The sequence below is a fragment of the Gopherus evgoodei genome, unplaced genomic scaffold, assembly GCF_007399415.2.
Source record: "Gopherus evgoodei ecotype Sinaloan lineage unplaced genomic scaffold, rGopEvg1_v1.p scaffold_31_arrow_ctg1, whole genome shotgun sequence".
NCBI classification, from domain to species: Eukaryota; Metazoa; Chordata; order Testudines; family Testudinidae; genus Gopherus; species Gopherus evgoodei.
This window is the reverse complement of record NW_022059983.1, coordinates 1,439,009-1,464,115: the sequence shown is the minus strand read 5'-3', so window position 1 is coordinate 1,464,115 and position 25,107 is coordinate 1,439,009. Positions and strand designations below refer to the sequence as shown.

At 53.0% G+C, this 25,107-nt stretch overlaps 1 non-coding gene across 1 annotated transcript; it reads left to right on the top strand.

The window, feature by feature from the left end:
- The first annotated feature begins 23,679 nt into the window (after positions 1-23,679).
- LOC115640634 lies at positions 23,680-23,872 on the top strand. The gene has a single exon (XR_003997910.1). It is a non-coding gene; the product is annotated as a U2 spliceosomal RNA (small nuclear RNA).
- The last annotated feature ends 1,235 nt before the right edge of the window (positions 23,873-25,107 follow it).

Here is a 25,107-nt window from a genome sequence, read left to right as displayed (position 1 = left end):
CTGAATCCCCACTCTCCTGCCCAGAGGCTGCTTAACCTTGAGGACTCTCTTTCTACTCTCGTGTGTGGCAGACACCTCATAACCCTGACAAGGCTGGGCCCAGGATTCCTAGGGGGCTCAACCCCCAATCTTGTCATGATCACTGGAACAGGGCTATGGTGTCCCCACTCTGGCGTACTCTCTCCACTCTAGGCACTTCCCTTATCCACTCCTCATTGCATATGCTTCAAGCAAATACCATTTATTACCCAGCAATTAAGGTAAAACATAAAGAAAGATGGAAAAGGAAAACACATTACCCTGTTCTGCAGTGCAGGGAAATCACAACCAGTGTCTCTGGAGTGTCAAGGCAGGTCACAGTCTCTCCCTCACGTGTCCCAGGCCCTGGCTGTGCTGCAGGGACATCACGGGCTGGACACTTGCTCTGGCAGTGGCCACATGCTCTAGGTGACAGGCCCCTTGTTCCCAGTGTCAGCCTCCATGTAGGGGATACGATCCCCCCGACCCCTGAAGGTCTGGCCTGCAAGGCCTCTTGCCTGGTGGCATCTCCTTGTGCTGGACCTTCTGCCCAGGGTCCCCTTCACTCTCCCAAGCTTCCCACTGCACCCATCTCCAGCCCCAGTGCTGCTGCGGCTCTGCCTCCATTGCCCTGGGCTGCTCCTCTACACTCTCTGGCTCTGCTTGCTGCAGCTCTTCTTCCAGTACAGATCTGCTCCCTGGAAAGCTTCTATGGCTCATGCTGCTGCAGCTCGGCTCCCAGCAGGGATCTGTCCTGGTTCTCCCTGGCTGGTGCAGCTCTGCTCCCCGGCTCTTCTCAGGCTCCTGATCTCTCCTTAGCTCTGCCCCACTCTGGCCCAGGTAGTTCCAGCTCATAAGGACGATGGGACCCCCTGGTGGGGTGACTCCTTCATTACACTGCCTGGCCTGTCAGTGCTGCTAACTTGGAGCTCTGGCCTCTCCCCATTGCCCCGGGGATTGTCAGTCTCAGGGTCCTGATTTCCCATTGACCCTTCCCCCTTCTATTGGGACTGGGAACTAGCCAACCAAAACCCCCAGTAAGATTTAGTAAAGGGCCAACAGTCCCTTACATGAGCCAGCCCTGTGAGAGTCACTGATGTGCAGAAAAACCAGCATGAGCTGGTCCCATGGTGTAATGGGTAGCACTCAGGATTCTGAATCCTACAATCCTTGGTGAGGTCAGAACATGTAGGGATAAAGTGAGGAAGGCTAAAAGCCGCATTGAACTGGACCTTGCAAAGGGAATCAAAACCAATAGTAAAAGGTTCTACAGCCACATAAATAAGAAGAAAACAAAGAAAGAAGAAGTGGGGCCGCTATACACTGAGGATGGAATGGAGGTTAAGAATAACCTAGGCATGGCCCAACATCTAAACAAGTACTTTGCTTCAGTTTTTAATAAGACTAGTGAGGAACCTTGCGATGATGGAGGGATGATAAATGGGAATGTGGATATTACCGCAACTGACGTAGAGGCCGTACTTGAACAGCTCGATGGGACGAAGTCGGAGGGCCCGGACAATCTCCATCCAAGGATATTAAAGGAACTGGCGCATGAAATTGCGAGCCCGTTAGTGAGAATTTTTAAGCAATCGATAAACTCGGGGGTTGTGCTGTATGACTGGAGGATTGCTAATGTAGTTCCTATTTTTAAGAAAGGGAATAAAAGTGATCCGGGTAATTATAGGCCTGTTAGCTTGACGTCTGTAGTATGCAAGGTCTTGGAAAAAATTTTAAGGGAGAAAGTAGTTAAGGACATAGAGGTCAATGGTAATTGGGACGAATTGCAACACGGATTTAGTAAAGGTAGATCGTGTCAAACCAATCTGATCTCCTTCTTTGAGAAGGTGATGGATTACTTAGATAAAGGAAATGCGGTAGATATAATTTACCTAGATTTCAGTAAGGTGTTTGACACGGTTCCGCACGGGGAACTGTTAGTCAAATTGGAAAAGATGGGAATGAATATGAAAGTTGAAAGTTGGATAAGGAACTGGTTAAAGGGGAGACTCCAGCGGGTCGTATTGAAAGGTGAATTGTCAGGCTGGAAGGAGGTCACTAGTGGAGTCCCTCAAGAATCGGTTTTGGGACCGATCTTATTTAACCTTTTTATTACTGACCTTGGCACAAAGAGCGGGAATGTGCTAATAAAGTTTGCGGATGACACGAAGCTGGGGGGTATTGCTAACATGGAGAAGGACAGGGATACTATTCAGGAAGATCTGAACCACCTTGTAAACTGGAGTAATAGAAATAGGATGAAATACAATAGTGAAAAGTGCAAGGTTATGCATTTAGGAATTAATAATAAGAATTTTGGATATATGTTGGGGGCGCATCAGTTGGAAGCGACGGAGGAGGAGAAGGACCTTGGGGTACTGGTTGATAGCAGGATGACTATGAGTCGCCAATGTGATACGGCTGTTAAAAAAGCAAATGCGATTTTGGGATGCATCAGGCGGGGTATTTCCTGCAAGGATAAGGAAGTGTTAGTACCGTTATACAAGGCGTTGGTGAGACCCCATCTGGAATACTGTGTGCAGTTCTGGTGTCCCATGTTCAAGAAGGATGAATTCAAACTGGAACAGGTTCAGAGACGGGCTACAAGGATGATCCGAGGAATGGAAAAACTGCCTTATGAAAGGAGACTCAAAGAGCTTGGCTTGTTTAGCCTGGCCAAAAGAAGGCTGCGGAGGGATATGCTTGCTCTATATAAATATATCAGGGGGGTTAACGTTAGGGAGGGAGAGGAATTATTTAAGTTTAGTACTAATGTAGGCACGAGGACGAATGGGTATAAACTGGATATTAGGAAGTTTAGACTTGAAATTAGACGAAGGTTTCTAACCATTAGGGGAGTGAAGTTCTGGAACAGCCTTCCGAGGGAAGTAGTGGGGGCAAAAGACTTTCCTGGCTTTAAGACAAGCTTGATAAGTATATGGAGGGGATGTTATGATAGGATTGTTAATTTGGGCAATTGATCTTTGATTACCACCAGATAGGTCTGCTCAATGGTCTGCGGGGAGATGTTGGATGGAATGGGAACTGAGTTACTGCAGAGAATTCCTTCTTGGGTGCTGGCTGGTGACTCTTGCCCACATGCTCAGGGTTTAGCTGATCGCCATATTTGGGGTCGGGAAGGAATTTTCCTCCAGGGCAGATTGGCAGGGGCCCTGGAGGTTTTTCGCCTTCCCCTGCAGCGTGGGGCATGGGTCGCTTGCTGGTGGTTTCTCTGCAGCTTGAGGTCTTCAAACCAATTTTGAGGATTTCAATAACTGTCCTGGGTTAGGGGTTGTTATAAAATTGGATGGGTGGGGTTCTGTGGCCTGCCTTGTGCAGGAGGTCAGACTAGATGATCAGATTGGTCCCTTCTGACCTATGAGTCTATGAGAATCTGAGTTCAAATCTTGGTGGGACCTTGTGGTAAAGCCCTGAAGCTCACATTGCTCATGTTCCTTGTCTCTAGCTATGCAAGAGCAGATCTTTCCCCTCCTGCTGGGTGACTTGCCCACTGGGGCTGGGTTGTGATGGCCAAAATTGGTTGGAGCTCTAGCACTTGCTACCCTGGTTGCTGATTCCCGTGGTTTGACCAGGTAGTTGGGATTCTTGCTGCTTCACATGGGGCCCAAAAGTTTGGCCCTTGTGCTTCCTGCCACACTTTTCCTCTTGCCCACACAGCACTCAAAGGATGGAGTGCCAGGGCCAGGCTTGATAGTCAGGGCTAGGCAGGAGGGAGGCAGAGTCCCAGGCTGGAGCCCAGCACACCTCTCCTCCTCTGGGCACCTAGAGCAGAGGCGGCTGGTGCTGACAGCTCCAAGGGAAGCTTAAAAGCTACAGAGCAACCGAGGGCAGGGCCAGAGGAGGGGAGGACCATGCCTATGCGTAGCCAGCAGACAGCCACAAAGACACCGGCCAGCCTGCTCCCTGGCATGGCAAACCCCCACTGAAGACGTGCTTAATCCACTTGCTGATCAGGAGGAAAACCTGTCAAAATGTGTGTGTGAGGAGAACCCGCTTGGCTCGGAAGGAGCGAGGAAAAGAGCAAGTGAAAAAAATAACTTGTGAGAGAGCAAGTGAAAAGAATGTGAAAGGCAGAGAAAGAAATAAAGGGAGAGAAAAAATATTAGAAAAAGAAGAAAGAAAGGAAGAGCATGAAAGGTAGAGGGGAAAAAAGAAAGCAAGAACAAACAAGCTAGAGAAGGAAAGGAATGAAAAAGAACGAATGACCCACAAGCGCTAGCTGAAGCTGGAATGGGACAGTCAGAGAAAGGACAGACTGACCTGTTAAGCAAGGTGGCACACCAGAGTCTCCATGTTGGGGGCACAGGCCCCCCATTTCCATCCTGGCCCTGCCTGAGGGGGACCATGCATAGGTGCCTATTGGCAGCCCCATGCTCTGTGGAGGGGGCAAGCCCCCCCATACCCTCAGGGCCTCCGAGAGCAGGTTCAGGCCCTGGTGAAAAAAATTTTGGGGGACCCCCAGCAAGGGCGGAGCAGCTAAACAGGGCCAATGAAGCCAGGGAAGCCAGGCCCCGGGCCCCCTTCTGGACAGCCGGGCCCCAGTAATTTGTACCAGCTTTCCCTCCCACCCCTCGTCGGCCCTGCATACCCTCCCCTCGGGATGCGGGCTCTCCCCAATCCTGACCCCCTTCCCAAACGCTCCTGGGAATGGGAGGAAGGTGGGGGGAAGGCGTGCTGAGCATCACCATGGGTGTCTCTCTCTGGGGCAAAGGAAGAGGATATCTTTTGTACCAGAAGAAAAGAGCAGGGGGTGGGGGTGTCATAAACAGATAGTTAAGGATTAATGTCTCTTTTACCTGTAAAGGGTTAACAAACAGGGAAACAAACACCTGACCAGGGGACCAATCAGGAGACAAGATACTTTCAAATCTCGGTGGAGCCTTTGTTTGTTTTTTTGGGGTTTTGCTTTGTTCTCTCTGGGATCTGAGAGTGACCACACGTACCTATAGGCTCTCTAATCTTCTATTCCAATTTTGTGAGTACAAAGGTAGAAAGGTGGTATAGTCTTTTTATTTGTTTTCCTTTATTTGCAAATGTGTAGTTTGCTGGAAGTATTTTAAATTGTATTTTGCTGAAGGAGAGGCTTCTTTCTAGTTTCTATAAGCTGACAGACCCTGTAACTTTTTACCATCTAAATTGCAGAGATAAACTTTTACCTTTTTTCTTTCTTTTTATTAAAAGCTTTGCTTTAAGACCTGTCTGATTTTTTTCTCCTAGTTAAGGCTCAAAGGAACTGAGTCTGTACACATCAGGGAATTGGTGGGGAGAAGGGAAAGAGAGCGGGGGGTGAAGGGAAAAGAGGAGGGGGGAAGGTATCATTCCTCTCTGTGTGGTGACTCAAGGAGTTTGAATCATGGTGATCTCCTAGTGTACCCAGGGCAGAAAGGAACTGGGAGGAAGAAAGGAGGGGGAAGGGAAATGGTTTATTCCCCTTTGTTGTGAGACTCAAGGAATTTGGGTCTTGGGGTCCCCAGGGAAGGTTTTGGGGGAGACCAGAATTTATCAGGCGCTCTACTCTAAGTCCTGATTGGTGGCAGCACTACAGGATCTAAGCTGGTAATTAAGCTTAGGGGAATTCATGCTAGTACCCATATTTTGGACGCTAAGGTTCAGAATTGGGAATTATATTATGACAGGGGGCGTTTGTGGAGCCGGAGTGCACAGCAGAGAGAGGAATTGAACGCAGCCTAGCGTGAGCCCAGTGCCAGTTGGAGCTGAGATGCCCACACCTGGAGGACCATCTCCAGAACCTACCTTGATGGTGCTGTCCATCCCCGCTCCCACACAAAGCTCCCCGCCTAGACCTCCCTGGACGAGGTGAGGTGGTGCATTGGCACAGTGGGCTGTGTGTGTGCATGTGCGTGTGCGTGTGCGTGTGTGTGTGTGGGCATGTACATCTAATTTTGGAACGTAAAGTCACAAACTGCTGGGGCAGGTTTCCTATTGGTGTGACCAATTTTTGCAAAGCTCCTCCCCCACCATCTTTTTCTTTTGGTGCTAGGGCTGGATGGCTTTCAGCACTGCCGTTGACAAGGGCAGCTGCACAAGGGGCTCAGGGTGCAGAATCAGGCAGCTGGGGGGGAGGGTGCACGGGAGGTCACAGGGATAAGAATCACATTTAGCCATTGCATGGCAATGGTGGTGCACTCACGCACTGCCACGCCTTTTAGTATCACAACTATTTATCTGCACAACAGCACCACCTACAGAGACCAGGACAGAATCAAGGCCCCCTTTGTGCTGGGGACTCCACAGACACAGAGACAGTCCCTGCCCCAGCTGAGATCACGGCCCCATTGGATCAGGCACTGCCCAGACACAGCGAGAGACAGGCCATGCCCCAGAGAGTTTACAGGCTCCATACCCAAAAAGTGGGAGGAGAAACAGAGGCCCAGTGTCACACAGCAGCACTGAAAATAAGACCCAGGAGTCCTGGCTCCTCCTGCTCTAACCACTAGACCCCACTCTGCTCCCAGTCTTGGGGACAGAACCCAGGAGCCCTGGTTCCCCAAAAGGGCGGGAGTGGGGTCTAGTGGTTAGAGGAAAGGAAGATGGTTGTCAGGACACCTAGGTTCCAGTTCCAACGCTGGGGTTAGAGTGGAGTCTCATATGTTAGCACAGGTGGGGTTGGGAGCCAGGACTCCTGGGTTCTTCCCACCTCCACCCCCCCCCCCAACCAACTAGCACAGCAGGAGGGGACTGGGCAGGAAGTGGTGATGGGGTGAAAACTACCAAGAAAAGCAAATCCTCGAAGGAGCCTGTGCCAGGAACTGGGTGGTGCAGAAACCACAGCCCCCATCCCCACCTCTAATCTCCCCTTGGCTGGCACTGGATTGTGCTGCCTGTGCCCCCAATCCACCCCCTGCGAGTCCTGGGGGGCAGGGAATAACCATGGTGCTGGGTCCCCCATCCAATTGAAGTATTCAGTGTCACAGTGACCCAAGGTTGTGCACAGAATGGGGATGGGTATGTGTGTGGGGAGGGGGGGATGGATGGATGGATTTCTGTATGTGTTTGTGTGGTTTTCTGTATGGGTTTTGTGTGTGGGGGGTATTATTTCAGCTGTGGGGGTTGTGTTTGTGTCTGTGCAAGTGTATGTGTTCATGTGGCTGGATTTGTGCATGTGTTTGCATCTGTTAGCAGTTGTGTTGATGTTGGCTGGATTTGTGCGGGTGTTTGTGTATATTAGCAATTGTGTGTGTGTGTGTGTGACTGGATTCATGCATGTGTTTGTGTATGTTTGCAATTGTGTGTGTGTGCGTGTGTGCATGCTCTGCTGGTTCAACAGTTGTTTCTCTGTATGCAACAGCCGCCATACCATCAACCCCAGTGGTGATTTCCCCATCTTGCAAGGGCTGGCTGGCCTGACCCTTCTCCTCTCTGTGGAGCGTGGCGGGGGCTGAAGCTCAACCCCTGTGGGGCAGAAGTGCCAAGGTGCTGGGTGCTGGGCTCCGATGCACCTGGAGAGCAGCTCAGGTGAGGCAAGGCAGAGCCTGTGGTGTCTGTTCTGCATTGCCTGGTGCTGGGCCGTTGCACAATCCCCAGCCACACCGCACAGCGTGCCCTAAGAGTAGGCAGGGGGCCAAGCAGATGATCCAGCATGAGGGAGAGAGGATGTGTGGTTGGGGGGAGGAAAAGCCTTGGGCTGCACTGGGGGAGTGCAGAGCAGGGGTGACACCCCAGAAACCTGCAGCAAAGGGATGGACAGGTGGGGTGGGTGGATAGAAGTGGCAGCGAGCCTAAAATCTAAAAGGGGAATGTGGGGTCCAGTGGTCAGAGCGGGGGGGGGGGTTGGTGGTCAGAATTCCTGGGTTCTATCTCCAGCCCTGGGAGGGGAGTGGGGTCCAGTGGTTAGAGTGTATGTCCGGGGGGAGTCAGGACTCCTGGGTTCTCTCCCTGTCTCTGACTCTCTCTTGTGCAATCCCTCGCCAGTTACCCAACTCGCCAGTGTGTGGGAGCGAGGGGCTGGGGAGACATGGCTCAGAGTCCTGTGCTGCCCCTTTCTTACCCAACCTCGGGCAGGTTGACAGAGCAATACAGACGCTCTCCAGAGCACGGAGCAGCAGCCACCCATGCAGCCAGGCAATGAGCATGTCCCACAGCCTGGAGCTGAGGGGGAGGCAGCAGCTGCTGTTCCAGCTCCCCGGGGACAGGCCCTGTCAGCCAACAGCCACTTCTTACTCACCACAGCTAAGGGCATCAGGTTCCTCTGGTGGGGGTGTGGAGCAGCCGTTCATTTTCCTGTTCGCACTCCTCTGCCGTGTGAAAATCGGGGAGGAGAGGCAGAAGCCCCACTTCCCTCCCAAAATGAAGTCCAGTGGGGGAAGCCAGGACAACAGGGTGGGGTGGCAAATGGTGACCAGACTCTCATCACCAGGGTCTAGTCTAGCTCAGGGTCCAGCTCAACTTCCTCCCCGCGCCACTGGCCCCCAGTCCCCTTCCACCACCAGGTCAACCCAGGCACTAGGCAGGAACCGGGTGAGGCAGCAAGTCAAGCTGATCAAAGCAGGCCAAAGTGAGTCTTGTCTTCATGGGCCGCTGACAATGACGTCCTTTTTGTGTGCAACTGCTGCAAAAACATTCTGAACAGAGAAGCAACAGGTCAAAGTAATCCCATGCAAAGTAGCTCAGCTGCGAGTGCATTAGACTAAAGATGTAAAGGTCCCTGGTTCAATCCCAGGCTTCGGCAGGTCCTTTCATCTCTCTTTGTGCAGGGATGGCTTGCCCTCTGGGAGTACAGCAGTGCCTGCACCCAAGGTGAGTCTCTGAGCTTGAGCTCTGCAGTAGGAAAAGATACTGTGGGCTTCTGCCCCTAGTTGCCTGGCCTGACCTTCAACAATGAGGGACAGGAGCTGTCTCTCCTACATGAGTTATTGGTGCACCCAATATGGCAGGAAGAGAGTGAGACAGGGTGGCCCTCAGGAATGGTGCCAGAGGGCTGCTGGGCAGTGGCAGGCCGGGATTGGGGATGAAAACTTCTCTGTGCAGCTGAGCAAGGGCAGTGCCCTGGAAAGGGCATCTGTGAAAACAGCTGTGTGGAAGGGATCTGGGGGCCAAGGAGGAGGCACTTGATGTTCAGTGCCTTAGGGAAGCTGGACTTGGACATGGTGGGTGTTCAGAAAATGCACATTCATGAGTTTAGGGTAGATTGATAGGAAGAGGGTGAGTGGAAGAAGGGCCCATCTCTCTGGTCCTCCAGGCCAGGGAAGAACCTATGGGCTTGGAGTCTTGTTCTTCACATTCACGGTGTGAGTACAGAAGGTGGTGGAGCTCTGACCAGGGAAGGCATTACTGGTGGGCTTTGTGCTCTGTAGCACTGGTTATGGCTATATTAGTGTGTATGGTCCCCAGTTAAGGCATGAATGGAAAGATCAATGGAAGAAACTGGCTCCCTTCCTCTGGACTGTTTGGTGTTGGGGGGATTTTAATTGTGTCAGCTGGCCTGTGGACTGCTGGTCCTGTTTTCCTGACTGTCAGAGGAAACGTTTTTACAATGAGTACTAACTGGCGCAGGTCTGTAGTGAGGTCAGCTTAAAGGAGCTCACACCAGCCCCAGAGTGGGTTCACTTTTCTGCGGGGACAGGCCAGGAGTTGCATTGACCAGATTTACATGAAGGAGAGCACGTCGACAACCCAGTACGGGGTGGTGCCTTTGGACTGTTCGGATCACACAGCTCTCACAGTGTGCTCAATGTGGGCAATTCCCTGACCAGGGGTGGCTCTATGTATTTTGCCACCCCAAGCATGGCAGTCAGGCAGCCTTCGTCAGATGCCTGCAGGAGGTCCTCTGGTAACAGGGATTCGGTGGCATGTCTGCGGGAGGTCCTCTGGTAACGCAGATTCAGTGGCATGCCTGCAGGAGGTCTGCCGGTCCCTCGCCTTCGGCGTACCCGCTGCCGAATTGCCACAGAAGCTGTGGGACTAGCAGAGCTCCTGCAGGCATACCACCTAATCCACATTACCAGAGGACCTTCTGCAGGCATGCTGCCAAAGGCAGCCTGACTGCCACCCTCACAGTGACTGGCAGGCCGTCTCCCGCAGCTTGCCGTCCCAGGCACGCGCTTGCTGCGCTGGTGCCTGGAGCCGCCCCTGTCCCTGACCCAGGGCAGAGGACATTGGAAGCTGAACATCCAGAGCTTGCAAGATAAAAGAGCAGGGGGGTGAGGCCTGGCAGTGTTGGCAGAACAGGAAAGCATCAGAGGGTTCTATGGCAACCAGGGGATTGACGGAAGTCGGTGAGGGAGGAGTTGGCGGCTTTGTTCCAGCGATCAGGCAAACACCGCAACATCAAAGAAACCAACGGTGCCATGTTCTGCAGTGTCACCTGTGGAATTTCGACAAGAGCATCCAGGCTGGGAAGCCAGTCAGCCTGTGAATGTGTGACCGGATCAAGTGACAGCTGCCCGAGTTCCAGGAGATGAGGCTGCAGCTGGCCGATATGAGTGGGAACACCGAGTGAAGGGAGGAGTGGTCTCCCCTGACATTTTTGCAGCCTGCAGGGAATGGAGATCAAGAGGGGGATGTGGGGACTCAGGGCAGGACCCGCGGATCCCATAGTGCAGGACCACTGTCGCTGCAGGAGGAGAGAGAGAGTCTTGTGAGAGGAAGCCGCTGGTGGGAAGCAGTAAGTGCAGAGTGCAAACCAGCCAGCCAAGAGACACAGGGGTCTAGAAAACAAAACAGCAGCAGGTTCCATGGTGTAATGGGCAGCCCACAGGACTTTGAATCCTGGAATCTAAGTTCAAATATCAGTGGGAGATATTGTGGTTTGCTGCAAAGCCTTGGCACTCAATGTGTATGGTTACCCTCTACCTGGATGAACTGAAGCTTTTTTTCTCCTCCTCCTGGGTCACTGATGCCCATTGTAGATTGGTCTTTGGTCCAGCTGGCCGCTAAAGGGTGGGGTCCTAAAACTTAACTGTCTGGCTAGAGATTCCTGCGGGTTGAGCTGATGGTTGGGTTTCTTTCTGCTTCACCTGATGTCCACAACTTTGGTCCCTGTAGCTGCAGCTCTTCCTCTTGCCCACATGGCATTTAAAGGAAGGAGTGCCAGGGCCAGGCTTCCCAGGCTGGAGCCCAGCACACCTCTCCTCCTCTGGGCACCTAGAGGAGAGGCGGGTGGCACTAAGGGCTCCAAGGGAAGGCTTAAAAGCCACACAACAACCGAGGTCAGGCCAAAAGGAGAGCAGGACCATGCCTATGAATGGTCTTCAGACAGGCACAAAAACACTCAGCCAGCCTGCTCCCTGCCATGCCAAACACCCACTGAAGGCCTATCTGCGACTGAGCATGCAGGGTGACTGCTGATGCTCTGTGGCCATTATTGGATATGGTAGGAAAGCAGGGCCAGCCCCCCTGGTGAGGCCTCTTACTGTTCCCACTCAAGGTGCTCACTTTTGCAGTGGGGCAGGAGATTTTACCCCAAGAGCATTTTCCCCAGCTGGCGAGAAGCAGAGGAACACCCAGGCTCCCAAGGCGCTATGTAGCGATCCCCTCAAGCACAGGGACTGGCGTACATTTGGAAGAGGGAAACTGCTCTACACGCTAGCCCTGGGCAGCCGCCCATTTTCTTTGGCAAGTCAGGAAGGGCAAAGGTTAGACTGGAAGCACCTGGGGCTCCTGCCCCAGCCTTTGTGACACCCATCCCCCAACTCCTTCCCGGGGCTCTAGCTGCAGCCAGAGCATTGGCCTGAGCAGCCCAGAAGAGGTTCCAGCTCTGAAGGGAGCAGGACTTTCAGCACAACGGTAAAACTGCACAAGCACAACCACAAAGGGACTCGAACTCTCAATCACCTGATCCAAAGTCCTTTAGGCCACACAGAAAAAGGCCCTCCAAGCACTTCTTTGGAAAAGGCAGACACTGATGCATCAAACGAAGTGGGGATTCACCCACGAAAGCTCATGCTCCAATACTAACAATGCTGTTAGTCTATAAGGTGCCACACGACTCTTTGCTGCTTTTGCAGACACTGTGTTTCTCAGGTCAGCTACTGAGGGGGGCCGAGACTCTCTGGGCACAAGAAGTCCAGTTCCCAGTGAGATGTGAGACTTAATTCTCTGGAGCCGGGTGCAGGGCTTTGGCAGGGAGGCTCAGGCATGGGGCATTGTGGTGCAGCGGAAGGACCGGCTGTCTAGGTGCGGAGATTTAATCTCACTGAATAGGAGGAGGAGGAATCCTGCTGATAGGCAGTGTCCAGGGCCGGTGCAAACACTAGGCGAACTAGTCGGTGGCCTAGGGTGCCAAGTGGTTGGGGGCACCAAAAAGCGCACTCAGGGGAGCCAGTGGAGTGGAGGTGAGCTCGGGCAGGGGGCTGGGGGGAGGTGCAGGGGAGGGCTGCCAGCAGCAAGTAATGGGGGGCATGCAGGGGAACCGCTCCCTGTCCCAGCTCACCTCTGCTCCGTCTTCTCCCCTGAGCACGCCGCCCCCGCTCTAATTCTCCTCCCCTCCCAGGCTTGCCGCACTAAACAGCTGATTGGCACCGCAAGCCTGGGAGGCGGGAGAAGTGGAGCGGTGCCGGCGTGCTCAAGGGAAAAGGTGGAGCAGAGGTGAGCTGGGGTGGGGAGCTGCTGCAGCGGGGACTGGCCGGCTCTTCCCTAAGGCCCCCGCCCCTGCGCTCACTGCATTGTAAGTGGAGTGACCCAGCCCCAGCCTAGTCCACTCCCCTGGCTCCCAGTCACGCCGCCGGCGAGTGCTGTGGGGCAGTTCCCCCCTCCCCCCAAACTTGGGAGCCAGGGGAGGTCTATGGGCCTGGGTCTCTCACCCCTTCATCCCATCCCCTGCCCCCAATATCCCTCTTGGGCTCTGTGGGGCTGGGTCTCTCTCCCTGCCCCTGTGCTCCCCCCTGCACAGCATGTCCTGGAAGTGACTCAGTTTCCCTGGACCAACATTTCACCACTCCAAACGTGTCTCTTCTGTCTCCCAGCTCCCTCACCCCACCCCATTTCCGCTGCAGCCCAGGCTGGGTCTCTACCAACCCCCTCTCCTCTCCTCCTGACCCCAATATCCCCTGCCCTTATGGGTCTATGGGGCTGAGTCTCTCCCTCCCCCCATCCCCTCCCCCAATATCTCCCTGCCCCAGGCTGTGACGTGCTATGACGTGTGCTGGGGCCAGGGCTGGCTCCAGGGTTTTTGCCGCCCCAAGCGGAGGGGATAAAAATACAACCCACGATCGCAATCAGCGGCAGCTCCACTGTGCCACCGTTTTTTTCGGTGGCAATTCGGTGGCAGGTCCTTCCCTCCGAGAGGGACCGAGGGACCCACCGCAGAATTGCTGCCGAAGAGCCCGACGTGCTGCCCCTTCCCCTTGGCCGCCCGAAGCACCTGATTGCTGAGCTGGTGCCTGGAGCCGGCCCTGGCTGGGGCTGTGACATGCACCGGGGCTGTGACCTGCTGTGACCTGCTCACTCCACAAGGGCAACTCACTCACTTGAAACCAGCAGGACAGAAGGGGTCACATGTCCATGGGCGGGGTTATGCAGATGAGCAGTGTCTGGCGGCAGTAGGGAGAGCAGTGAGAAGAACCAAAGGAGCCGAGCAGAGAGAATTCTCTGTGTGTGGACAGAATCCGGTGTGGGGAGTTCGTGTGGGGAGTGCCTGCACCGGAGTCACTTCGGGGCAGTGATTGCCACTGAGCTACATAGTGACAAAAGGTGTGTGAATGGGGTGTGGTGCCTGGCTGGGAGCAGCTCGTGGTGATAAGAGTAGTGGTGGGAGCAAGAAGTCCTGTCCTAGCAGGGGATGTATACCTTGAGGGTGTTTTGTGGGTGCAATTAGGTTTGGGGGCTTCTTGCAATGACAAGGGGTGTCTGTAGCTAGAACCCTCCTAACCCCACTAGTTTTCTCTGTGTTGGGGGGCAGATTCTGTGATGTCACAGCCCCTGGGGGAGGTGTTTGAATCATAACTCCTAAGTGGGAGAACAAGTCCCCCCACTCCTGCTCAGTTTCCACTAGGGGGCTGGGCTGGGATCTCTAGGGAGGGAAGCACAGGGAAAAACAGTCTCCCCTATGGAACCCAGGAGTCCTGGATCCCAATCCCCCTGCTCTAGACCCCCTCCACTTCCAGAGCCAAGGATAGAACCCCAGGGGTCCTGGTGCCCAACCCCCTCCCTGCTCTGACCCCTAAACTCCACTGCCCTCCCAGGGTGGTACAGGGGTCACTGGGTCTGTGTCCCAGCTCTGCTAAGGGCCTTGACTGATTTTCCCAAAGTGCTTCCTTCTGAATCTAGCCGACGAAGTGGGGATTCACCCACGAAAGCTCATGCTCCAGTACGTCTGTTGGTCTATAAGGTGCCACAGGATTCTGCTACTTTTACAGATCCAGCACATCTGCCCCCCCCCCCCTCCCGCAGGTCACTGCCCACCCCTGTGTGGGGGCACCAGCACTGTGCTGGGTCGTGATGGGAAATTGTCCAAGCTGGCCCAGGGGAGACGTGTGTGTCCCTGCTGCCCTCTGCTGGTGGGGCTGAGCCCTACTCTGTGTGTGTGTGTGCGTCTGTGACACTGCTTGTATCAGTGTATTGCTGGGCTAACGAGTAGGAAATGGCTTTGCAGGATTTTGTATTCTGCAGCAAGTGACACAGAAACACACAAAGGGACTCACACAATCCCAAGAACACTCACACACAAGACACCCAGAGGGACATGCTAGCCCAACCCTCAAAGAGACAACAATCACACCCCCAGCCACACTCACAATCACCCCCCACACACACCATAACATTCACAATTGTGCTCAGAGATGCAACTGCACGCAGTTCACTCCCACTGCTCCAAATACAAGGTCCTCCTGCCCCACACAGCATGCGCCAAGGCCTGTTGAACTCACTGCCACTTTACAGCTAACAATGAGAATGCCCCCCTCATGCAGGATCATCTGCTTGGCCCCCCATTCCCTCTCGGGGCACGCTGCATGGCGTGGCTGGGAATTGTGCAATGGCCCAGTACCAGGCAATGCAGAACAGACACCACACGCCTTGCCCCGCCTCACCTGAGCTGCTCTCCAGGTGCATTGGAGCCCAGCACCCCACACCTGGGCACTCCTGCCCCACAGGGGGTGAGCTGCAGCCCCCTCCACAGAGGGGAGAAGGGTCAGGCCAGCCAGCCTTTGTAAGATGAAATCACCACTGGGGTCGACGGTATGGGGGCTGTGACATACGGAGAAATGGTTGTCAAGCCAGCAGAGGGCAGCAGAGCATACACACATACACACGCACACACACACACACACACACACACAATTGCAAACATATGCATGAATCCAGCCACACACCCACACAATTGCTAATATACACAAACACCCGCACAAATCCAGACAACATCAACACTAGCCTGGGACCAGGGGAGTAGAGCAGACTGGGGCCAGATCACTCCACTTCTCGCAGGAAGTAGCCAGCACCCCATCCCCCACAGAGGCCTGGGACCAGCCCCCCTGTCATAAACAGACAGTTAAGGGTTAATGCCTCTTTTACCTGTAAAGGGTTAAGAAGCTCAGTAAACCTGGCTGACACCTGACCAGAGGACCAATAAAGGGACAAGATACTTTCAAATCTTGGTGGGGGGGGAAGTCTTTTGTTTGTGCTCTTTGTTTTGGGGGTTGTTCACTCTTGGGACTAAGAGGGACCAGACGTCCATCCAGGCTCTCCAAATCTTTCTGAATCAGTCTCTCATGTTTCAAACTTGCAAGTAACAGCCAGGCAAGGCGTGTTAGTCTTATTTTTGTTTGGTCAACTTGTAAATGTTCCTTTTTACTGAGAGAATTTTACCTCTATTTGCTGTAACTTTGAACCTAAGGCTAGAGGGGGTCCTCTGGGCTATATGAATCTGATTACCCTGTAAAGTATTTTCCATCCTGATTTTACAGAGATGATTTTTACCTTTCTTTCGTTAATTAAAAGCTTTATTTTTAAGAATCTGATTGATTTTTTTCTTGTTTTAAGATCCAAGGGGATTGGATCTGGACTCACCAGGAACTGATGGGGGAAAGGAGGGGAGGATGGTTAAATTCTCCTTGTGTTAAGATCCAAGGAGTTGGATCAGTGTTCACCAGGAACTTGGTGAAAAAGCCTCTCAAGGCTGCCCAGGGAGGGGAAGGTTTGGGGGGACAGGAAGTGTTCCAGACACTGAAATTTCTGGATGGTGGCAGAGTTACCAGATCTAAGCTAGTAATTAAGCTTAGAAGTGGCCATCCAGGTCCCCACATCTGTACCCTAAAGTTCAGAGTGGGAGAGGAACCTTGACACCCTGTCTGCTTCCCCCCACACAGGCCTGGGGCCCGAGCCTGCTCTGTTCCCCTGGCTCCCAAGTTTGGGGGGAGGGGGGAACCGCCCCACAGCACTCGCCGGCAGCGTGGCTGGGAGCCACAGGAGTGGACCAGGCTGGGGCTGGGTCACTCCACTTACCATGCAGTGAGTGCAGGCGTGGGGGGTGCAGGGCTGGGGTGGAGCAGGGGCAGGGACCATGGGGAAGATCCAGGAAGCCCCCTCTGCAGGAGCTCCCCACCCCAGCTCACGTCCGCTCCACTGGCTCCCCTGAGTGCACTTTTTGGTTCCCGCAACCACTTGGCACCCTAGGCCACCGACTAGTTTGCCTAGTGTTTGCACCGGCCCTGGACACTGCCTATCAGCAGGATTCCTCCTCCTCCTCCTCCTCAGTTAGATTAAATCTCTGCACCTAGACAGCTGGTCCATCCGCTGCACCACAATGCCCCATGCCTGAGCTCCCTGCCAAAGCCCTGCACCCGGCTCCAGAGAATTAAGTCTCACATCTCACTGGGAACTCGACTTCTTGTGCCCAGAGAGTCTCGGCCTCCCTCAGTAGCTGACCTGAGAAACACAGTGTCTGCAAAAGCAGCAAAGAGTCGTGTGGCACCTTATAGACTAACAGCATTGTTAGTATTGGAGCATGAGCTTTCATGGGTGAATCCCTACTTCGTTTGATGCATCAGTGTCTGCCTTTTCCAAAGAAGTGCTTGGAGAGCCTTTTTCTATGTGGCCTAAAGGACTTCGGATCAGGCGATTGAGAGTTCGACTCCCTTTGTGGTTGTGCTTGTGCAGTTTTACCGTTGTGCTGAAAGTCCTGCTCCCTTCAGAGCTGGAACCTCTTCTGGGCTGCTCAGGCCAATGCTCTGGCTGCAGCTAGAGCCCTGGCAAGGAGTTGGGGGATGGGTGTCACAAAAGCTGGGGCAGGAGCCCCAGGTGCTTCCAGTCTAGCCTTTGCCCTTCCTGACTTGCCAAAGAAAATGGGCGGCTGCCCGGGCCAGCGTGTGGAGCAGTTTCCCGCTTCCAAATGTGCCCCAGTCCCTGTTCTTGAAGGGGTCGCTACATAGCGCCTTGGGAGCCTGGGTGTTTCTCTGCTTCTCGCCAGCTGGGGAAAAGCCTCTGGGGGTAAAATCTCTTGCCCCACTGCAAAAGTGAGCACCTTGAGTGGGAACGGTAGTAGGCCTCACCGGGGGGTTGGCCCTGCTTTCTACCATTTCGGATAATGGCCACAGAGCATATGAAAATGGCCTTCAGTGGGTATTTGGCATGGCAGGGAGCAGGCTGGCTGAGTGTTTTTGTGCCTGTCTGAAGGCCACACATAGGCATGGTCCTGCCCTCCTCTTGCCCAGACCTCGGTTGTTGTGTGGCTTTTAAGCCTTCCCTTGGAGCTGTCAGCACCTGCTGCCTCTGCTCTAGGTGCCCGGAGGAGGAGAGGTGTGCTGAGCTCCAGCCTGGGAAGCCTGGCCCTGGAACTCCTTCCTTTAAATGCCATGAGGGCAAGAGGAAGAGCTGCAGCTACAGGGACTAAAGTTGTGGACATCGGGTGAAGCAGCAAGAAACCCAACAATCAGGTCAACCCGCAGGAATCTCTAGCCAGACTGTTAAGTTCTAGGACCCCACCCTATACCAGCCAGTTGGACCAAAGACCAATGGGCATCAGTGATGAAGGAGGAGGAGAAAAAAAAACATCATTCTAGTTCAGCCAGCAAGAGGCTACGCAAGTATGTTGAGCTCCAATGTTTTGCAGCAAACCAACATATCTCCCAGAGGTCCCACTGAAACTCGAACTCAGGATTCAAAGTCCTGAGCACTGCCCATTACACCATGGAACCTGTTGCTATTTTAGTTTCTAGACCCCTATGCCTCTTGGATGGCTGGCTTCCTCTCTGCACTTATTGCTTCCCACCAGCGGCTTTCTCTCGCGGGACTCTCTCTCCTCCTCCAGCGACTGTGGTCCTGCACTATCAGATCCATGGGGCCCTGCCCTGAGTCCCCACATCCCCCTGCTTGGTCTCCATTCCCTGCAGGCTGCAAAAATGTCAGGGGAGGCCGCCCCTCCCTTCACTTGCTGGTCCCGCTCATATTGGCCAGCTGCAGCCTCATCTCCTGGAACTCGGCCAGCTGTCGCTTGATTTGGTCATACAGTCACACACTGACTGGCTCCGCAGCCTGGATGGGCTTCTGGAAATCCCACAGGTGACACTGCAGGACTTGGCACCATTGGTTTCTTTAATGTTGTGGTGTTTGCCCGACCACCAGAACAAAGCCTCCAACTCCTCCCTTCCACCTCACCGACTCCTACTAGTCCCCCTGGTTGTCATAGAATTCTCTGATGCTTTCCCATTCTGCCAACACCGCCAGGCCTCGCCCCCCCCTGCTCCTTTATCTTGCAAGCTCTGGATGTTCAGCTTCCAATATTCTCTGCTATGGGTCAGGGAATTGCCCACATTGAGCACATGGTGAGAGCTGTGTGATCCAAACAGTCCATTAGCACGACCCTGCACTGGGCTGTGAACATGCTCTTTCACGTAAATCCGGACAATGCAACTCCTGGCCTGTCACCGCAGAAAGGTGTATCCCTTCTGAGGCTAGTGTGAACTCGGGTCAGAGGAATAGGAGGCTACCACCCGCCCTCCACTGGTTCCACTATGGAGAAACACATCTTCTAAGCCAACCTCACTACAGACCTGTGGTGAGTAAGAAGTGGCTGTTGGCTGACAGGGCCTGTCCCTGAGGAGCTGGAACAGCAGCTGCCACCTCCCCCTCAGCTCCAGGTTGTGGGAAATGCTCATTGCCTGGCTGCATGGGTGGATGCTGCTCCGTGCTCTGGAGAGCATCTGTATTGCTCTGTCAACCCCCCATCTTCCTTGAGCCAGCCTGGTAAGGTCCCAAGTGCCCCCTCCGGCCTGGCAGCTGAGAGTCTGTGCAGACATCAACCCCCCTGCCAACCCCAGAGCCAGCAGCAGCACCAGCCCCCTCAGCACCACAGGGGCACTCAATGCACTTCCTGTGGGGAAATGGCTCCTTGGCATCCAGCTGCTAGAGTGAGAGCCAGGAGAGAGCAGCGTCTGGCTCACCGTGGGGGAGAGAAGAGACCTGATGAGTGCGGATCTCCCTCTGTCTCTCCCGCAAGGCTGGTCAGTTTTATTGTCACTGTGATAGTCAGTGCTTCCCTTCAGGGCCAGCCCTAGAGGGGTAGGAGGTCGGGACAAATCCCCCCTTTCCTCTCCAGGCCCTGCCCCCACTCCACCCCTTCCCCCAGCGTCACCTGTGGGATTTCCACAAGACCATCCAGACTGGGGAGCCAGTCAGCATGTGACTGTATGACCGGATCAAGCGACAGCTGCTCGAGTTCCAGGAGATGAGGCTGCAGTGGTTGATTTGAGCGGGAGCACCGAGTGAAGGGAGGGGCGGCCTCCCCTGACATTTTTGCCGACTGCAGGGAATGGAGACAAAGCAGAGGGATGCTGGGACTCAGGGCAGGACCCCACGGATCTGACAGTGCAGGACCACAGTCGCTGGAGGAGGAGAGAGAGTCCCGCGAGAGGAAGCCGCTGGTGGGAAGCAATAAGTGCAGAGTGCAAACCAGCCACCTGAGAGTCACAGGAGTCTCAAAAGTAAGCTAGCAGCAGGTCCTGTGGTGTAATGGGCAGCACTTAGGCCTCTGAAACCTGCAATCTGAGTTCAAAGCTCTGTGAGACCTCTGCATGTATGTTGGTTTGCTGCAAAGCCCTGGAGCTCAATGTGCTTGGTCCCTCTCTCATGATGAACTAGAGTGAGGTTTTTCTCCCTCATGCTGGGTGACAGATGCCCACTGGAGACAGGTCTTTGGTCCAGCCGGTTCAATGGGCCGGCTGCTATAGGTTGGGGTCCTAGAACTTAAGTCTGGCTAGAGAGTCCTGTGGGTTGACCATATGGTTGTTTCTCACTGCTTCACCTGATGTCTACAACTTTGGTCCCTGCAGCTGCCATGCTCTTCCTCTTGTGCACATGACATTTAAAAGGAGTGCCAGGGCCAGGCTTCATAGTCAGGGACAGGCAGGGCGGGGAAGAGTCCCAGGCTACCCTGGCACTGCTCTGCTGGCCTCCCTCTCTGCTCTGGGATGTCTTGTGGTCCCATCAGGAGCAGAACAGGCTCCCTAAAAGCAGGGCCGCCCAGAGGATTTGGGGGCCTAACGTGGGGGAGCAGACATAAAAAAGGCACCATCGGCTGTGGCGCTTGTACTCACTGGGTGGCATCCGAGTCTTCAGTAGCAGCAGGTCCTTCGGTCGCTCTGCGTCTTTGGCAGCACTGAAGGACCCGCAGCTGCCTGCCAACGCAAGAGCTCGTAAGGCGCTAATTCGGATAATGGTGGCTGGGTGGCAGATAGGGCTGAAGAGCCAGCAGAGTAGCACAGCAGAAGTGTGCTGGGCCCATAACCCAGAGGTCAATAGATCAAAGCCATCCTCTGCTTCGTGTGCTCTTGTTTCTTTTCCTTCTGGGCCTTCAAGCGAGGCGGTGACCAGCAGAGCACCAAGAGCCTGGGCCATGAGGCAAGAGGTGCCTGAGGCGAGGCCAGGGAGCTCCCTGGCACCTCTGGCTGCCTGGGCTGAAGGCAAGAGGCAGGCCTGGGCGTGGCAAGGGCCTCCTGTCCTGCAATGAGGCCACACTGGTCCCCTTTTCCCACCTACACCGGCAGGCAGCTGCTGCGGGAGAACACGAGAGAGGCTCTCGGGACACCAGGCAGTGCTGTGTGTGTGGCTGTCAGGGGAAAGAGCTGAGGTTCCCGACTCGACCTGCCATTGACTTGCGTGGCTCTGCGCACCGTCAGCCGGTGTGGGCCAGGCTGCGGACGTGACTCAGGCTTGGGCAGCATGGCTGCGCTTTCTTGATGAGGCATGAGGCGCAGCGTACAGAGAAGTGGGAGGGAGGTTTCTCTGAGCCAGTGTGTCTCATCCGCTTCTCCCTTGCCGCTTGGGCAGAGGCAGGAAGGGAGCGAAATGATCCCGGCAGAAGGTTTTGCGCTCGACCTTGAGGATTAAGCTTGAGCCCTCCGGCACGGCTGCCAGATGGGTTTCTGAATGGCAAACAGCCTGCTCTTCGAGCCACCAGCTGAAAGCAATGAGGCAGCAAAACAGGACCTTTGAGGCTCCCAGCAGCTTTCAGGGAAGCAAGGAAGTATCATGGCCTTTCTGCTGTCCCTGGGTAGACTTCAATCACCATCCTTTCAGTTAACAGCCCAATGCACTGACCCATTGCACCACAGAGACAGGTACAGGCCAGGCTGTGTTGAGCACAATCAGCTCAGGGTCCGGTATAGCACATGCATGCAGCGCTTAGACAAGAAAAAGCAAGGAACTCGACTGGTATGGAGTGAAAATTCTATGGGAAGGAACCAAAAAGAGCATTGGGGCTGCGGTCTATCGCTTGCATACACTTTCTTTGGCCTGTTTTCCTCTAAGAGTTAGCAGGGTGAATTTCTTAGTCACAGTTCAGTGGATGGGTTTATGCAAATTCTAGACTCTGAGACTTGGAGCTGGGGTGCACAACTTTCAGGATGCATGCACCACCTCAGCAACTAACCTTTGCTACCTCACTGCAGAACACGCCACACACAGCAGCCTTTTACACATCAGGACCAAACCGTACCAGGACACAGGTGGAGCCACTTAAACCTAGGGCCCACAACTTCAGCACTAACAACAATTCAAAGACATTCAAACTTGCATCTGTCTTTACACACCAGGGACAGCAGGAAGGAACTCAGCCAAGGTGAGACAACACACATAAACAAACATCCATTCCTACCAGGTGTGGGTGTTTCCTCTGATTTTTAGCCTGCTAACACAGCAGTGGGAGATTGTCCTCTGGCTTTCCGCCTGGCTCCCTTCGCCATGCACCTGGGCGTCAGCGGGACTGTCTCTGGAGAGCAATTCTGCCCCTCACCTGCCGTCCCTGAGAAAAGACGCCTTTGAGCCATGGGGCCCGGCCAGGGACTCCAATTTCCATACCCACGGTGCATTGCGTGCAGCAGAGCGAGTCATTGGTCAAGGTGCTGGTTTTGCTTCCAGTGTCCCTGGTTCCAATGATCACACTCAGGATTTAAATTAGTTCAATTAAATTTTCTCTAAAAGCGAGAGGCTTAGTGGGCAGTCAGTGTAGTCACTCTGCCTGTAGCATATCGTGCGTTTTCCCTGGCAGTGACTCTGCAGCAGTTTGTGGGTTTGTTTCAGATTTTATAAAATCTTTGTTTCTTCTATTTTCTTCCCTTTTTTTTTTCAAAGTTGAAGGGTTTCTTGGAGAGTGATATTTGTGAGTTTTTACCCAGTTTTGTGAGGTTGTTATCTCTTCTTGTGAAAAGAAAGCAGAATTCTGGTTGGACTTTTGCTATTTCTGTTCTGGGAGTCAGTGGCTGTGATACAATCCTTATTGATGATGGCAGGAGAAGATCTCTCTCTTCTACAGCGATGCTGCAATTTTTTGTTGGGCCCTTTCTCCTCCCCTCTCTCCTTTCCAACCAGGCAGGTAGGCTTGGTGGCCTGTAGAGGTGGGTCAGGCCAGGGTTTCTTTTGGCAGATACCTGCTTGAGAACTGGTGCTGTATGGTATCTCTCCTTAGTCATTTCTTGTCTAAACTGACCAGCCCTAATGTCTGTAGTCTCGTCTCATACTTTGGAAGCCTGCTATTTACCCCTTTTCGTTGCAAAAACAGACTATTCCTATTCTTTCTTTCCTATCTGCTAACCAGTTACTGATCCATGAGCGGGCTCGAGCTGTCTGGAGTAGCTCGTGACTGTGAGTGGCAACCTCAGGGCAGCTGATGGGTAAATCAATGAATTGAAAATTTGTTGTATGCAATACTAGCCTATGACCTGCTGTCACTATGACCTGCTGTCACAAGCACTGGTCGGTAACACTGTTAGTACTATGGTCAAGGAGAGCAACGTGGAATGTAGACATCAGCAGGTAAATAAACCTATGTACTCACGACCCCTGACTCAGGATGACTCAGGAAAAACATGTTCCGACCAGTGTGGTCCGATATGACGTGTAGAATGCTATAAATATACAATGTAAAGCTTGTCTCGGTGTGCCCTTCCTCTGGCATTAGTCGAGGGGTCACCTGCTCAGCTGACCTTCAATAAAACAGTCAAAGCTCTCTGTGTCCCTCTTTGGAGTAATTGGATAGCTCCGGGGAGAACGAGCCTAACTTGGCTAACACAGCCTGTTAAGAAGCAGGGCACAACCCCCAAATCAGTTGTGTGCTCTAGACTTAGATTTCACCAAGTGTCAGATTCAGGATGATGTGCCTTTTATGACTTTTTAAACCAAACTTGCTATTTTTTCATAATTTAAGCATTCTATGCAGAGGACCAGAAATGTTTTTATTAACCTGTATATTAGATCATTTTCACATTGGCTGGAATCAAAACGTTAAATCTGTTCTTATCACTTTAATAACAGATACTTCCTCTATCTCAGGACTAGCTATTAAACTGATTTTTGGAATAGGGACATGGAGTAGCAGCTTCCTCCACCCAGTGTGCATATTGCCCTGTTATTGTCGCACTGAACCTCTAGGAACGGTGGACCTCCCTATGGGGAGAATATCATGGCTGAAGAGCAGCGAAGAAAAGTGGTGTTGTCTGTGTTGGCGTTTGGTTTGTACTGAGTATGGTTTTGAGTCATTTGTAAATTTTTGGTCAGTTATTAGTTACATCTTATTATTAGGCCTCTGAGTTGAAAGGCTGCTCTTGCAGATTTTACTTTCTCGTTGTTTGTAGGTCAGTTAAACAGCTGCTTTCTTAGTCTATTCTGTGTCGGTTCTTAAACTGCTCTCCTTAGTACACCTTCCAGCATTAATTGCATGGTTTGGATCATTCTTTCCCTCGTCTCCCCATGAAAGAGAAATTTTCCATCCCTTTCCCATTGGGAAAACGCCACCGTTTTAACTTAGAGAACAGTCTCTGTAAATGTTGTGCCCCGACGAGGAGGAAAGTCGGGGCCCTTTGAGTCACATTCCTAGAGTTTAAGGCCGGAAGGAACCAGCCGATCACCTCGGAGGGACTGGGGTGCACCAATGCCCGAGGCCTTACCATGGCAAGGAATTGATTTGATGCCATTGATCGTACGTTTGAGGTAGTTCTGTGGGAAAGGAGCAGAAAAGAGCATTGGGGCTTAGCACTTGCATAGGCTTTCTTTGCCCTGGTTTGCTGTAAGAGTTAACAGTGAGAGACGGCTAGTCACAGGTCAGTGAGTGGGTTTGTGCAAACTAGGAGTGTACAGGGAACTGTCTTTGAACAGAAGGAATGAGAGGAACCAGCGAGAGGAAGGAGGCTGAAAGACTTCTCTGTCTTTGAACAGAATTCTGTGTTAATGGTTCTTGCTTTGAATTCCTCTATTGGAGTCATTTCAGGGAAATGATCCTCACTTAGTTACCTAGTTCTCAAAGTCATGTGAATGGTGTTTGGTGCATGTCTGGGAGCTCATCATGGGGAGGTAGAAAGCGGTGGGGGCAGAGGGGCTATGTAACATCCAAGGGTGTCAGCATTGCTTTTTGCCTTTTTAGAGCTTAGATCAAAGGATATGTTCCTACTGGCTTAGTAGGTAATAATTGGTTTATTAGGCTTTGCTTTATTGTGTCTTGTCAATAAATCAATTCCCAAATATGTTTCTGTTGATTCTAGAATAAGAGGGTGAAGTGAAGTGAATGGAGGAGCCACAGTTATCAATCCTGTGTTGTGAAGACAGGAGATAAGTCAAAATAAGGTATATCAAGTTTAGCTACACTATTCCTATAGCTGAAGTTGTGTATCTTACATTGACTCTGTC